The sequence below is a fragment of the Toxotes jaculatrix genome, chromosome 13 (genome assembly GCF_017976425.1).
Source record: "Toxotes jaculatrix isolate fToxJac2 chromosome 13, fToxJac2.pri, whole genome shotgun sequence".
NCBI lineage: Eukaryota > Metazoa > Chordata > Actinopteri > Toxotidae > Toxotes > Toxotes jaculatrix.
Window position 1 is genome coordinate 2565481 of NC_054406.1, and position 12522 is coordinate 2578002.

The window sequence follows — 12522 nt, forward strand, 5'->3', positions numbered from 1 at the left end:
TGTGGAAAAAAAAGGGGGTTCAAGTTTTTGATGCTGCCCAGTTTGTTCAGATATCAGGAATATTTACCTACCGTTGGTGACTGGAGTTTGAGGATTTCATTTATGCCATCTAGTGGTGGGTTCTGGTATTTCATGCATCCTCAGCAAGGTGTAAAGCAGAGAAGAGCATTTGTGGTAATCTTAGTTTGCAGAGCTTTGAGAGGCATTGTTAGTCATTTTAATGTTAATTATCATTGTCTTCATATATTTGATTAATCATTGTTGGTAATTTGTACATATTTGTTGATATTGTGTTTCCGTGTGGCTGCACATCATTGAGTTAAACTGGGATTGTATGCCCACTGCCAGTGTACTAGACACATTGCATTTGCCCTTGTTTCTTTTTGCAGTTTATTACAATTTATATTATATTTAGTTTATACAGGTGTGAAGATGAACACATATGACACAATTTTTTTCAAAAATGTTCGATTGTGAACTCGAGTACACTTATTCTTGTGGTTCACAGTGTGTCTTTACTTGTGTAACCACTAGAGAGCAACATAACCCTTAAATCTGTGGTCTGTGCGAGAGGTCGCTGCAGAAAAACTAAAGAGAATTTTCACCTCTCCAGGGTTTCTTTACTCTAATTCCTACTAAATAAAGATGAGTCTTTCAGCCCATTTTCCTGCAGAACAGACTAACAGGTCAAAGTTAAAGTAAACTGTTGCATTAAAGTTGCTGTTGTAGTTTTATTTTTTTTAATCTTCACCAATTTGTATTTTAAGGCAGTTGTTTCATCTATAAAAAGAATCTCAGTCACCCAGAATCACGTTTCACAATTGATGTTAAATAGTGATGTGAAATCATTGATGACACTGAATGTACAAATGAAAAAGAGCATGAAGTAAATCTGAATGCTGAATGCATATCACCACAGATTTTAAAATTGTTTCATATGAAATGGGAAACTGCCTCAACCAGAAACCTACTTTACAGGAGCAGCAGAGCTGTCAAGACAAAAACTTATCATATTATCACCAAAGCTTAGAAAACTGTGACCCACAAAATTACATTTAAAAATGTGATAAATGTAAATTCTTAATAATGTCATAAAAGTGATTCAGCCTTTTTTTTATAAGCCATTTCTTTCAAGACTTCAGAAAAATAAGAATTTCTTATTAAACTCAATTCTTTTTTTTCGTGGAGAAGCTGCATCTATTTAGAAAAGTGACAGAGATTCCCGGCATCTGGAGTCGGCTGCTCTCTGGAGCTTCTGTTCCTGATGCGACTGCTCAAGGAACTTTATTCAAGTACAAGAAAAGTTGGGAACTCATGCTGGATATGCACTGGTGCAGAACTGGAAAAGTACTGCACTGCAGCTGATTGTTCCAGTTAATCTTCCACCCATAATGGTTTGTGTTTCTGTTTGAAGGATAAACTGAAAACAGAAACACATGAGGCCTCTTTATCTGTAGAAAACGTGTGAACATTGTCACTTTTAAAGCTGATTTCTTTATCTTGGCTTGAAAAGACTGTTTTCCACACAGTGTTGGTATGAATGTCTGCAGCATGTGACTGTTCATTCGGATTTTCTGAGCAAAACACTGAACTTGTTGCTTCACGTATAGTGGCTCTAAAGTAAAGTGCAGCCCGAACACCAGAAACCAAGATATGTTTTGTTTTCTAAGAAATTCTTTACACTTTGAGAAACGTGTTCCCAGGAAAGACAGATGTCAGACGTGCTCCCAGACAGACAGACAGAAATTTGAATCAATCAATATCCTTGTCATTGAGTAAAGTCTACTTCAAGTTCACACGTTCTCTGGGGCGTCTGCAGCCGGCTGCTCATTTTGTCCAGGGGAACTTCGCTGACCCCTGAGCCACTGCCAGGGATTGTCCTGATGCAAATCAGGAGGGGGAACCAATTCATCGTCGCACAATTCGATTAGACATCTGCATATTGAGCATCTGCAGCCCAAGAAAATCTGCCAATACCTACCCTCCCTCCCCCTGCTGCCCCAACATTCTCTGGCCCCCCATGGGGGTAGCGCCCCACGACCCCAGGGGCAGCCTCTGTCCCTGCTCCCCACCCACCTCTCCCTGTCTCCCCCACTTGTCCCCTCCTGACCCTGTCAGGCCCCAGCTACAATACCTGACCCCGCCCCAGAGACGAGACGATTGGAGTTCAAGGTAAATGTCCCTTTCTCTGCGTCCGTCTGCAGGCTGCCCTGCCTGGCCCCTGTCCGGCCCTTGTCCGATAATCACATGCACCGCTCTTTTTTTTTATACTTTCTCACACACACACAGACACACACATTTTTTTAGATGACTTTGCCTTGAAAATGAAGGTTTTCCTTTCTCTGAAGCTTTTCCATTCAAATCAATTCTGACCACTGGCTCTTATTCAGACGTCTCTGCCACTCAGACGATTTCCCTCCTTTTTTTTATCGCTCTTATTGATTCATCAGGCTCTCTTTCAGCGGTGGGAAGAGAGAGTGAGCATGTCAAGAAGTTTAAAGCAACATGCACTGAGCCTTACCACACACCATGCAAAGCTGAGATGTGGTGCCAGCGCCATAAAATGTATTAAACCTTCACTGCTTATACAGCTCAAGCTTGTTTTTTGATAATACAGCTGGTTTCTAAGTGTGAAATTAACCATTCAAGAAAACATCTGTCATGGAAGTAAAATATTTATAAATATTTAGTTCTCCTAGTGTTTGTCTAAAAGAGCATTTGAAGACACAGGGATACATATTTTAAATATGTTTTAATCTGCTTTTTCTATTATTTTAACCCCTAAAAATCTTCTAAATGGCCAGAGCCAACAAAAAAAATCCATTGGTCAGTGTCTCAGAATGATGCGACACTGCATGTCAGTGTCTGATCCACATTTAATGGTTAAATAATAGTTAATTCTATTGAAAGGAAAATGCAGAAGAATCAACACAGAAAAATTATTAGTATTTGTGTTTCACAAATACTAACAAATGATGATGCTGTGAGACACGCCACAGAAACAAACATGGTGTTTTCTACTCAGTCTGAACAGCAAACAGCTGCTGTCACTGCTGATCTGGACCTGAGACACAGGACTGAAGCTCAGTGTGTGCAGCCAACATATGCATTCGAATACTTAAGGTGGAAACTGACAATGTGACATGAGAGTCAATAAATCTTATGTAATCTACTCAAGACAATCAAGGTTTTGCAGGTGTATCGTGAATCTCCCGGCAACCACAGCTGCGTCTGTTGGTTTCAGAGGGAACTTGGCTGAATATAACAACCAGGCTCAACTGAGACAGCTCATCACACAGTATACACACACACACACACACCTGTCTGTTGTGGCTGTGTTGGAATTGTGGATTGTCTTTCTGGACTGTCTGGATCTTGTGACTTCTTTTGAACTTGGACTCGTTTGAATCAGCTCTTGGTGTTTCGAGTGTTGTGTTCTTTTTCCTTTGTGGATTGTCTTAATGGATCTGAGGGCTCTTGTTTTGGTTTCATGAGTATCTTCTGTATTTCCTCGTTTTGTTTGAAATCTGGTTTATTATGTATCGGTTCCTGTTTGTTCAGTAATTTATGTTCTTTTGCTGCCAGTCTAACAGTTTCCTACTATTTCAAAGTCTTTGGGATTTCACACATCCAGAGATCGTGTCTGTATTCAACACACAGATGTTTAACTATCCTCTCTGTGTCTGTGTCTTTGGGTTTGACAGCAAACAAATGAAAACTCATTTGCTTCACTCTAGGTCTTTTTGTGTTAAGGTGAGGTTAAGGTAACCGACTCTTCTTCTTCTGTGTTTCCCAGAATGCCTTTGGACAGCCCTCAGAGGACAGGCATGGATGTCTGTGTGTGTGTCTGTGTGTGTGTGTGTTTAAGTGTTTTCTTCATTGCACGTGTGTCAGTATGTGTGCGACTGATCACTTTGAACCTTGTCTCTCTGATTCTTGGCAGGAAGTGAGTGTCAGCAGCTCTTGGTCATAAAACTGCTTTTGGTCACTCTCCCAGAGTGCACTGGGAGGGGAGAGGACAGAGAATCTCTGTGTCATCTCACCATGGCACGGGATGTGAGGAGATCGCCGGGAATGTCAATAATCGCTCGAACCGAGGACGAGCTGCCGCCTGCTCTGCTGCAACAGAACAACCTGAATATCAGTTCAGGAGAAATGAAAAATACCAGTCACAGCTTTTTGTTTTCAAAATAAAATAATGCCACCGTTTATCGCTAACATAGTCCAAAATGGTTTTAATTTAAATTTTAAAGTACAAAAATTAAAAATGGTCATGACAGATTTTTACAGTGAAAACATACCATACACCACAGCTTTAGATTTATCATTAAGTGTTGAATTTCATTTGTTTATAGCACCACTGCACCACAGACGGATGAACAATGAGCTATGCACATACTTATAGAATTGCGGTCGCATGCTGGTAACTTCTGTTCTTCTTTGTCTTGTTCCTGACACTAAACACTACACGATACAAGCAGCTCGAGCTGACCAGTCACGGTTCTTGTCGTCCACCTGTGGTATCTCCGTAGCCACTGTGTCCCTAAACGCTGCTACATTTCTGAGGAGGTGAGCGTCAGCTTGAATTTGACTTTCAAAACCAAAAGCACGTATTTTGAATTCACTCAATTTTTATTTTCCCATGTCAGTTTCATGTTCAGGAAATGGCAACAGTCCTTTTCCTGAGAAAAAAGGCTTCATAAAGCAACTGACCTGCAGAGATGCAACCTTTCACATGCAGTTTGAAGAAAACAGTGATCATGTTTTGTTTTGTTTTGTTTTGTTTTGTTTACACAAAAAATCCAGAACTTACAACCAGTTTATCAATGAATTGCCATTGTCATCTGATATGTGGTCTTTTTGTAGTCCTACATCAATATTATTAATATAATCGTATCAGAGAAATCTGTAAAGCATTAAAGTGAATTATGAAAAGATGCAATGGGCCTGATGTGGACAGGATGACAGACGCTCACTTTAGTGAATGTACTCAAAACATTTTTTGAGACTGACAAGATTTAAAAGTAAACTCACTATCAGAATTAAGTCTTCACTGGCAAAGGCATAAGACAGCATTTTATTGATTTACAAGGAGAAAAGAGGTTTTCTTTAACACTTGATCCATCTTAAAAATTGATTGAGTTGTCAAAATCGCTGTCTGTTCATTTTATCTGCTGTGGAACTTGGGGCTCAGCGTTCTCCCATTGGGGTATATTTGTAGCTACAACACAATGTTCAAAAGCCTTTGTCCCTCATCCTATTGCTGTGATCTGCGTCTCAGGGCTTGTGGACAAAAGGTGTCAAACGGAGCGTTGGACTTGGCCTGCCATGTCCTCCCGAGGCTTCTCCTAATCCTATTACTGTGGCCTGTGGAGGAGTATGGATCCTGCACTCCCTTCATCCCAGCAACTATTAAAGTCTATGGGGGCCCTGTGTGTTTACTCTGTGTATGTGTGCATGTCTGTGTGTGTGTTCTTGTGTGTGTAATTGCATTGTAAGCGACTTCTTATCCACGTTGTCATAATGTGTTATCCAGTGATGCGGCTCAGGGTTTGCCGTCTTTCTCGGTTTGCTACGGGGCAGGTGGACATTTCAATCTCACTCTTCACTGCCGCCACAGTTCAGCACAACATCGGCCACTTGGTTCATCTGTAGTGAAGCTTCACCGCAGATCTTTGCAGTTGGAGAACATTTGACAGTTTAATGGGCGGATAAAAGGTTTTTATGTGCAGATGGAATGTCTCCGGACAGAAAAATAGGTCTGATATCTTCAAACAAATGTAAAAAACTCACTTTTTTACTTTGTGTGTTTTGTTTTTTAAAGACTTTTGACAACGCTGCTGCTATCTGAGAAGTTTAGGCCAACTTAAATTTGATCATAGCTTAGTGTATTGCATTGTTTCATATCGTAAAAGGCCTATTTTCAAACTCTGTCGTCACCACATCTGTGTGAAAACTGGTTTTGCAGAAGAGTAAAATTTTCTCTCAGGTCTTATATGTTATAGAGGTGAATGGTAAGCCAAACTGTTAATTTAAATGTAAGGCTGGTTCTCATCCATGCATTCTTTGTTATTTCAAAAATTACTTTAGTAGATTAAATAAATTTTGTGAATCTTTACACCTCAGCCCCTTGTTACAGATTCTCTATCAAGAAAAATAATCAGCTCTGTCAATAGAGACAAACTGATGTTGTGGGGAAAAGTCAGCTGTGACTCAGTGTTTGTGAGATGAGGAATGAACTGAAAGTCAGAGACAGCGAAACTAAAACCTGTGTAGTCAGTCTGTGATTAAAACAAGATCTAATAAGCAAACATACTGAGGCAGAAGTTGCAAGAATGGACTATACTGTCAAAAACTGTCCTTAAAAGTCTGCAGCTCTGAACTGAGTCTATGATTTCTATATAAATCGTACACATACTCAACAAGGATTCATTCTCTCCTCATATTTAGCTCCATAGAACAAACTCCAAAGAAATATGATATTTTACAGTGAGTTACAGTTGTTTAATCAGTAGCAGGTCACTGGAAACAAGCACCTTTAGTGATGCCGATCAACTTTAATCAGTATTTCAAACTACTTCAGGATAAATCAGTGGGTAACGCAAGGTTCAAAGCCACAGCGAGAAAACATCAGATGGGACAAGATCCATACTATAGAAGTTCTGTAATAAAGATATAAGGTGCAAGAACATTTGGAGAGATGTTTTTTTTACATGCTGAGTGAAAAACTGATTCACTTCCCTCCTTCAGTCTGTCTCATTGTCTATCAGCAGTTTTGAGCTGAAAACGACCGGAATGAAATGTTGTCGAATGGCCTTTTGTTTTCTCTGGGTATCACTTATCTGGCTAAAGTGCAGGCCACGGCCACACAGACAGACGCACACGCAGCCGTCCACGTCCCCTCAATGGTCGCATTTGCGTGTACATTGACCAGAGTCAATTGCCTGTCAAATGCTATGCGCGATTAGACACCAGTAGGTATAAGGCCTAATGCAGGGGAGCCTCCCAAAGCCTGGACATTGTGGGGGCCCCACTCTGTGAACCCCGTGGTCCTTCTCACTCCCCTTCACCCTCTACAATCCCCCCTCCCCTCCCTTTTTCATCTCACCGCCCCAGTTCAATGTTAACGTCCAGTGGTGTCCACTCTGCGGACGTCTCCCTCCCGAGCGAAAAACCCAGAGAAGAAAGGACGAAAAAGAAAAAGAAAACCAAACCTTCCCTCCTTCTTTTCTCACCCTGGCCTCCTCTTGTGTGCTGTCCAGCTGGCTGTGACCCTTGACCCCCTGACCCTCACTCCTGACCCTTGGACCCGTTCCCACGCCACGCCTTTTTGTGTCCACCTCGCCATGGCAACACCTTGGTCACTGCTGCTGCCACGGTAACAGATGGACAGGGGCCTGGAAATAACTTCATTCAGCCCCGCCCGGAGGGTTGAGCACCATGGACAATCTGCCCGAACCAACCCCCCCCCCCCCCCCCACCCACCCATCTCACACACATACACATACTTGGACATACACACACAGTGCCCCGAACACAACTCTGACACCTCCTGTGCCACATTCTAACACCCCAATCCTCTTGGATCCATTCCCTCAGCAGGGGCCTCTGGATATCAGGGCCTGATAGAGTCATTAACACAGAAATCCCAGATTCACCCTGGCATGTACACAGGACATACATGGGAGTAAGAATAAGTTGCTGTTGTTGGCAGAGAAAAGCACAAAGAAGACACCTTAAAGTCACCCACATATCCCATTTCACACTGCTGGTATTTATGGTTCTGGGTGTAGGAGCGCTAACTTCATCACTGTGCTGTAATTATCTCTCTTCTTCTTTTATTAGCCCTATTGTTTTCTCACATCCTCCGATGAGAAAAGGGGCTGGGGGGAGAGTTGTAAAGACACAGAGCCGAGCAGCAGGGGATCTGTTTGCTAACTCGGAGACAAATGACGAACTGAATAGCATCGCTGAGGAGCTCAATAAGGTGCAGCAGGAAAATGAACTGCAACAGTTTTGGTGCTAATCAGTAACTAACCTCTAAACAAGGTTGTGTGTGTTTTGTCCCCTTCTTTGGGGAACACCTCTCGGACAGAGACAGTGAATAGATTAAAGAGGAACAGTGTAATTACTCGTGCTGAATAGGGTCGGCACGGTGCAGAGGAAGAGAGGGTTTACTCTGTCGAAACACACTTGTCTTTGTATAGAGAGCTCTGATCCTCTGGGTCTCATCTTGCACTCCCTGAAGAGAGCAAACAAACAAGTAAACAAACAAAATGGCCGCCACTGACACCGAGCTCTTCTATCTGATAATAATCAGGTCTTAGGTAATTCTGAAAAAAAAAATCCATTCATGAAAAAACACTTCACCTTCTTGGGGTAATATTTAGGTTTCGTGTACATTTTTATTTGAAATGCCTCAGAGGAGTGTGTTTGTGTTCTTTAGTTAGACCAACTGGGATGACTGGGGAGCAGGTGGGGGGGACACAACAGGCAACCGCCAAAAGACTGACCATTGAGGCAAAATCACACAAGCGAAGCCGCTTATTCAATTTTTGGGATTTCGAATCCCCCTTCCATCCCTGCATGCATCTGCATCCCACTATCTTTCTCTCTAGTTTCACTCACCCTCTCACCCCTCCCTCCCATCCTCTGTCCAACACCCCCTCATCCTACCCTGTCCCCCCCTTTTTCTATCCCCCCCTCCACTCTGCCTCTCGCCCAGTTCATTGTACCAAAGGAGATTTTCTCCATTGAGGCCCAGTCTCTTAGGTAACCCCAGCGCTGCATGAAATGAGGAGAGGGAGCGAGCGAGAGACAGGGAGTGAGAGAAAGAGAGAGAGAGAGAGAGAGAGAGAGAGAGGGCGGGGAAATTGAGAGAGAGAGAGAGGGCGAAGGAAATGTAAAGGCGGAGGGAGGGCCGGACAGAAAGGGTTGAAGAAGGAGAGGGAGAAGGACGCAGGATCAGAGGAGGCAGAGGCGGAGAGAGTGAAAGATGGAGAAGTAGGACAAGTGCGGTCAGACGTCGACAGCGATGCAGCTAAAACTCGACCCAGAACTGAGGGAGGAAGAATGAGAGGCGAGGATGTCTATCGCACATGTAAGGATGAATCCTCTGAGGCTGAGAGGGACTTTATCACATGCTTTTTTTCACTAATTCTTGATCCAGATTTTAGGCCCCACAGGGTCCAAATACTGGGAACCACTGCGCTTTTGTCTTCTTCTCTTTTTCTTGTTTTCTGGCTTTAAGCTGATATTAACTGATGTAAATTTAGGTATTACACCCTTTTTTAAAACTTTCCAACAGGACAAGTCTTTGAAATGGGGTCCATTAGTGTGTGTGGCAGCAGGACCTAAAGAGAGGTGTAAACCAGATGAGTTTGGGCCTTCAGGGATCAGAGATCCGGTTTGGAGTTTTCATCAGGAATATGCAGCATACCATTTATGTTTGAAATAGATAATAGAATCTTTTTTTAATACTAATATGTATCAGAGCGAGTAAACTTTATTGCAAAGTTTTATCTATTACTCAAAAAAAGTTTCACCCACATTATGTCTTTATGAAGATGTCTGAAAGTATTTACTTTCATGTTCACAAGAGAAAAGAAGAAGAAGAAGAAAATCAAATGTTTTCCAATTTACTGACTATTTGGACACAAGCACATACTTTTATTTCAGCATTCAGAAAACATTTAAAGGGAACATTTAAAGGCTTCTTTCTATTCACTTTTTTGAACTATGTGGTGGATTTTCTGGCTCTGTGATTTAACTGTAAACTTTGTTCTGAACAGAGACTTTAACTGTAAGGAAAGGACTCTCTGAAATGCTGCCATCCTTTGTGGCCATGCTGCTCTGCACCTCAATGGTGGGCACACAGCACATGGGGTTCCCATGAATAGACCAGGCCTCACCAAAGACCACATCATTTGGATACAGACGGGCTCCCACAGAAAGAGAAAACGCCTCACGGAGCGAATCAGATAAAGAGAAAATGTTGCGTACGGCAAATCAGATTAAGGCGAGTCAGAGCTTTACTTATTCATTTTCAGGTTTCCTTCCCCCCTCCGTCCTCCTGCCTCCAGCTCAGTTAAATTTACTACCGCTGTTGCTCATGAGTCTGATAATAATGCGCTCTACTGCTGCGCTGAGTTATCATCTCAGGCTTTTGTCTTCTTTGATCCGTGTGACCGTTGGGGGACCCACTTCTTCTTTTGTAGGGGGTCACATCGCTGGCTTCTTTTGGACTGGCCTGCCCCCGGGTGGTGACCCCTTCGTTCATCATGGTGTCACCCACACAGAGGACAAGCATGAGTTAGAGCTTTCTCTTGCTCTCTTTCACTTCTCCTCTCTCTTTCTCTTTGCCTTCCCGCTCATTGCTCTGTTCTGACCATCCTTTCCTTCCTGTCCATCTTTCCACGCTAACATGAGGCAAGCTGGGCATCAAGTGGAGAAAATTATTTTTGTATGGAAACTCATCATTCACTCTCTGATCTGATTTTTGTGAGTTGGCGCTGAATTTACTTCAGGCCTCCAGACAGCAAACCATGGCATCCAGCTGATAAAGTGTGTGAACATACCCATGACCAAGAGAAGGATGGAGGTCCGGAGCTGATTGTCCAAACGCAATTCTTGCGTCTGCCTTTGTGAAACCAGGAGTTGTGGATGGACATCACGCCCCTGACCTCTGAAAATCAGCGAGGGATAGACCACCATGGATGGGATAAACCTCTGAGGCTTTGTGGGTGGATGAGCAAGAAACACTGAAAGACAAACAGAGAGGGAGATATTGAATAGGTTAGAGTGTGTGTTTATGTAAATGTAAGCCCTGTAAGAACCTCTCTTGACATTTTTGGAGGTCAGCTCAACTTTTTTTCCAAACAAGAGCAGAGCAGTTTCCAGTGGTGCCGATAAGAGATTTCTGTTCAAAGCTAACAGAACAACCTCATGTAAAAAGAAAAAAAAGAAAGAAAAGTAATTTTGTCTCTTTACAGGCCAGTCATGGTTTACAAGACAGGCTGGTGAATAATTAATATCATCATTGGTTTTTAAAAGTAATGGCACCAAACATAGTCAGCAGGTGGACAGCATCCAAATGGGAAGTGAGGAGGAAGTCAATTAATTTAGTTGGCAATTCACACAACACAAATTAGTCTATGTCAGAACACAACACACTGATTTCATGGCAAATCGAACATTTTCCAAAAAGCAAAAGCTGTTGCAAACCTGATCTGAACACTGGTGTGAAAACGTGAGTTTCAACATGTTTTAACAGACTGACAGTTGAAACTGACGCAGTGCATCCATCCATGTTAACTTTCAGAACGAGAGAGGAACTAATAATCCAAATGACAATGCCACTTCTTTACTTTTTTTTTTTTTAATACTTTTTTGTAAAGTTTATCTGCTCAGGTGCAAAGCCTCATGCTCGTACAGGCCTGATTCTGCAGATCAGGAGTGTCCCATTTTGGAAAGGGGGTTAGAGTCTGTCTGTGGAGCAGAAAGGGCTGAATAGCTCTCACCATGTTAAGTACAGTTGAATGTGTCCGGTTCGCACTTCAGCGCCGGTGTCTAGAGAGGGTCTTGCTAAATTTGCACTGGAAGGGGTGAGAGTGACAGAAAAGAAGAATGAATGAGGGGAGGGAGGTGTGTGTGTGCATGTGAGTGTGTATGTGTGTGTGTGTCCACCCTCTCCGTGTTTGCCCCTGTGAATTTGCCTCTGTGTGTTTTCCTGTGTTTGACAAAGTTCAGGGGGCCAGACTTGGAGAAAGAAAAGGGAAAATGAGAGAAGGTGATGGATTTGAATGCAGCGGAGAGAGAGGGAGAAAGACGGTGAGCAGGATGAAAAAAAGAAGGCAAAGATCTGACACAGGGAGAGGACGGAGAGGTGGCGTAAATTGGTGAGATTTATAGATTGAAGCTGCAGGAAGCGACAACTAAGTCTGGGAAATATGTACAGAGAAAGAGAAAGAGTGAGGGAGAGAGAGAGCGGGAGAGAGAGGGTGGGAGGGAGATCAAGAGCGAGGCTGCATTAATATGCTAATGGCCTGAGTGAATGCACAACAGGCCCACTGACCAGGCTAATCACTGGTGGACACACACTGAGGCTAATCCCTCACGCAGCACTCACACACACATGCAGCAACACATGCACAAGCAGTGCAGGTTGCAATATTTGGACAGTGGCATATTTTGTGCTGATTTGTCTCTGTATTTCAGCACATTGAATTTGAAATGAATCGCTGAGTACGAGCTTAAAGTGCTTACTCTCAGGTTTAATATTAGTATGTTTATATCCACAAGGATGACAAGAATAATGATCCCAAACACGCCAAGCAAATTAAAAAAATTGGTGGCGAATGGTAGAATGTTCTTGGCTGCCTTAGTCAGTCAAGGAACTACAGAGCATGTGTTTCACCTTGATCTGGTTTTCACCAGAAGACCAGATCCGGGAAAAAAAACACCAAAACCAGGCAGAAAGTGGAGGTGACTGTAGTATTGCCAGGGAAGCTGCAAAGTGTCTGC

The 12522-nt window shown here is 42.8% G+C and overlaps 1 protein-coding gene across 1 annotated transcript in view; it reads left to right on the top strand.

The window, feature by feature from the left end:
• Positions 1-12522, top strand: part of LOC121191960 — a 53662-nt gene that overhangs the window by 29437 nt on the left and 11703 nt on the right. The gene's annotated exons all lie outside the window — the stretch shown is intronic.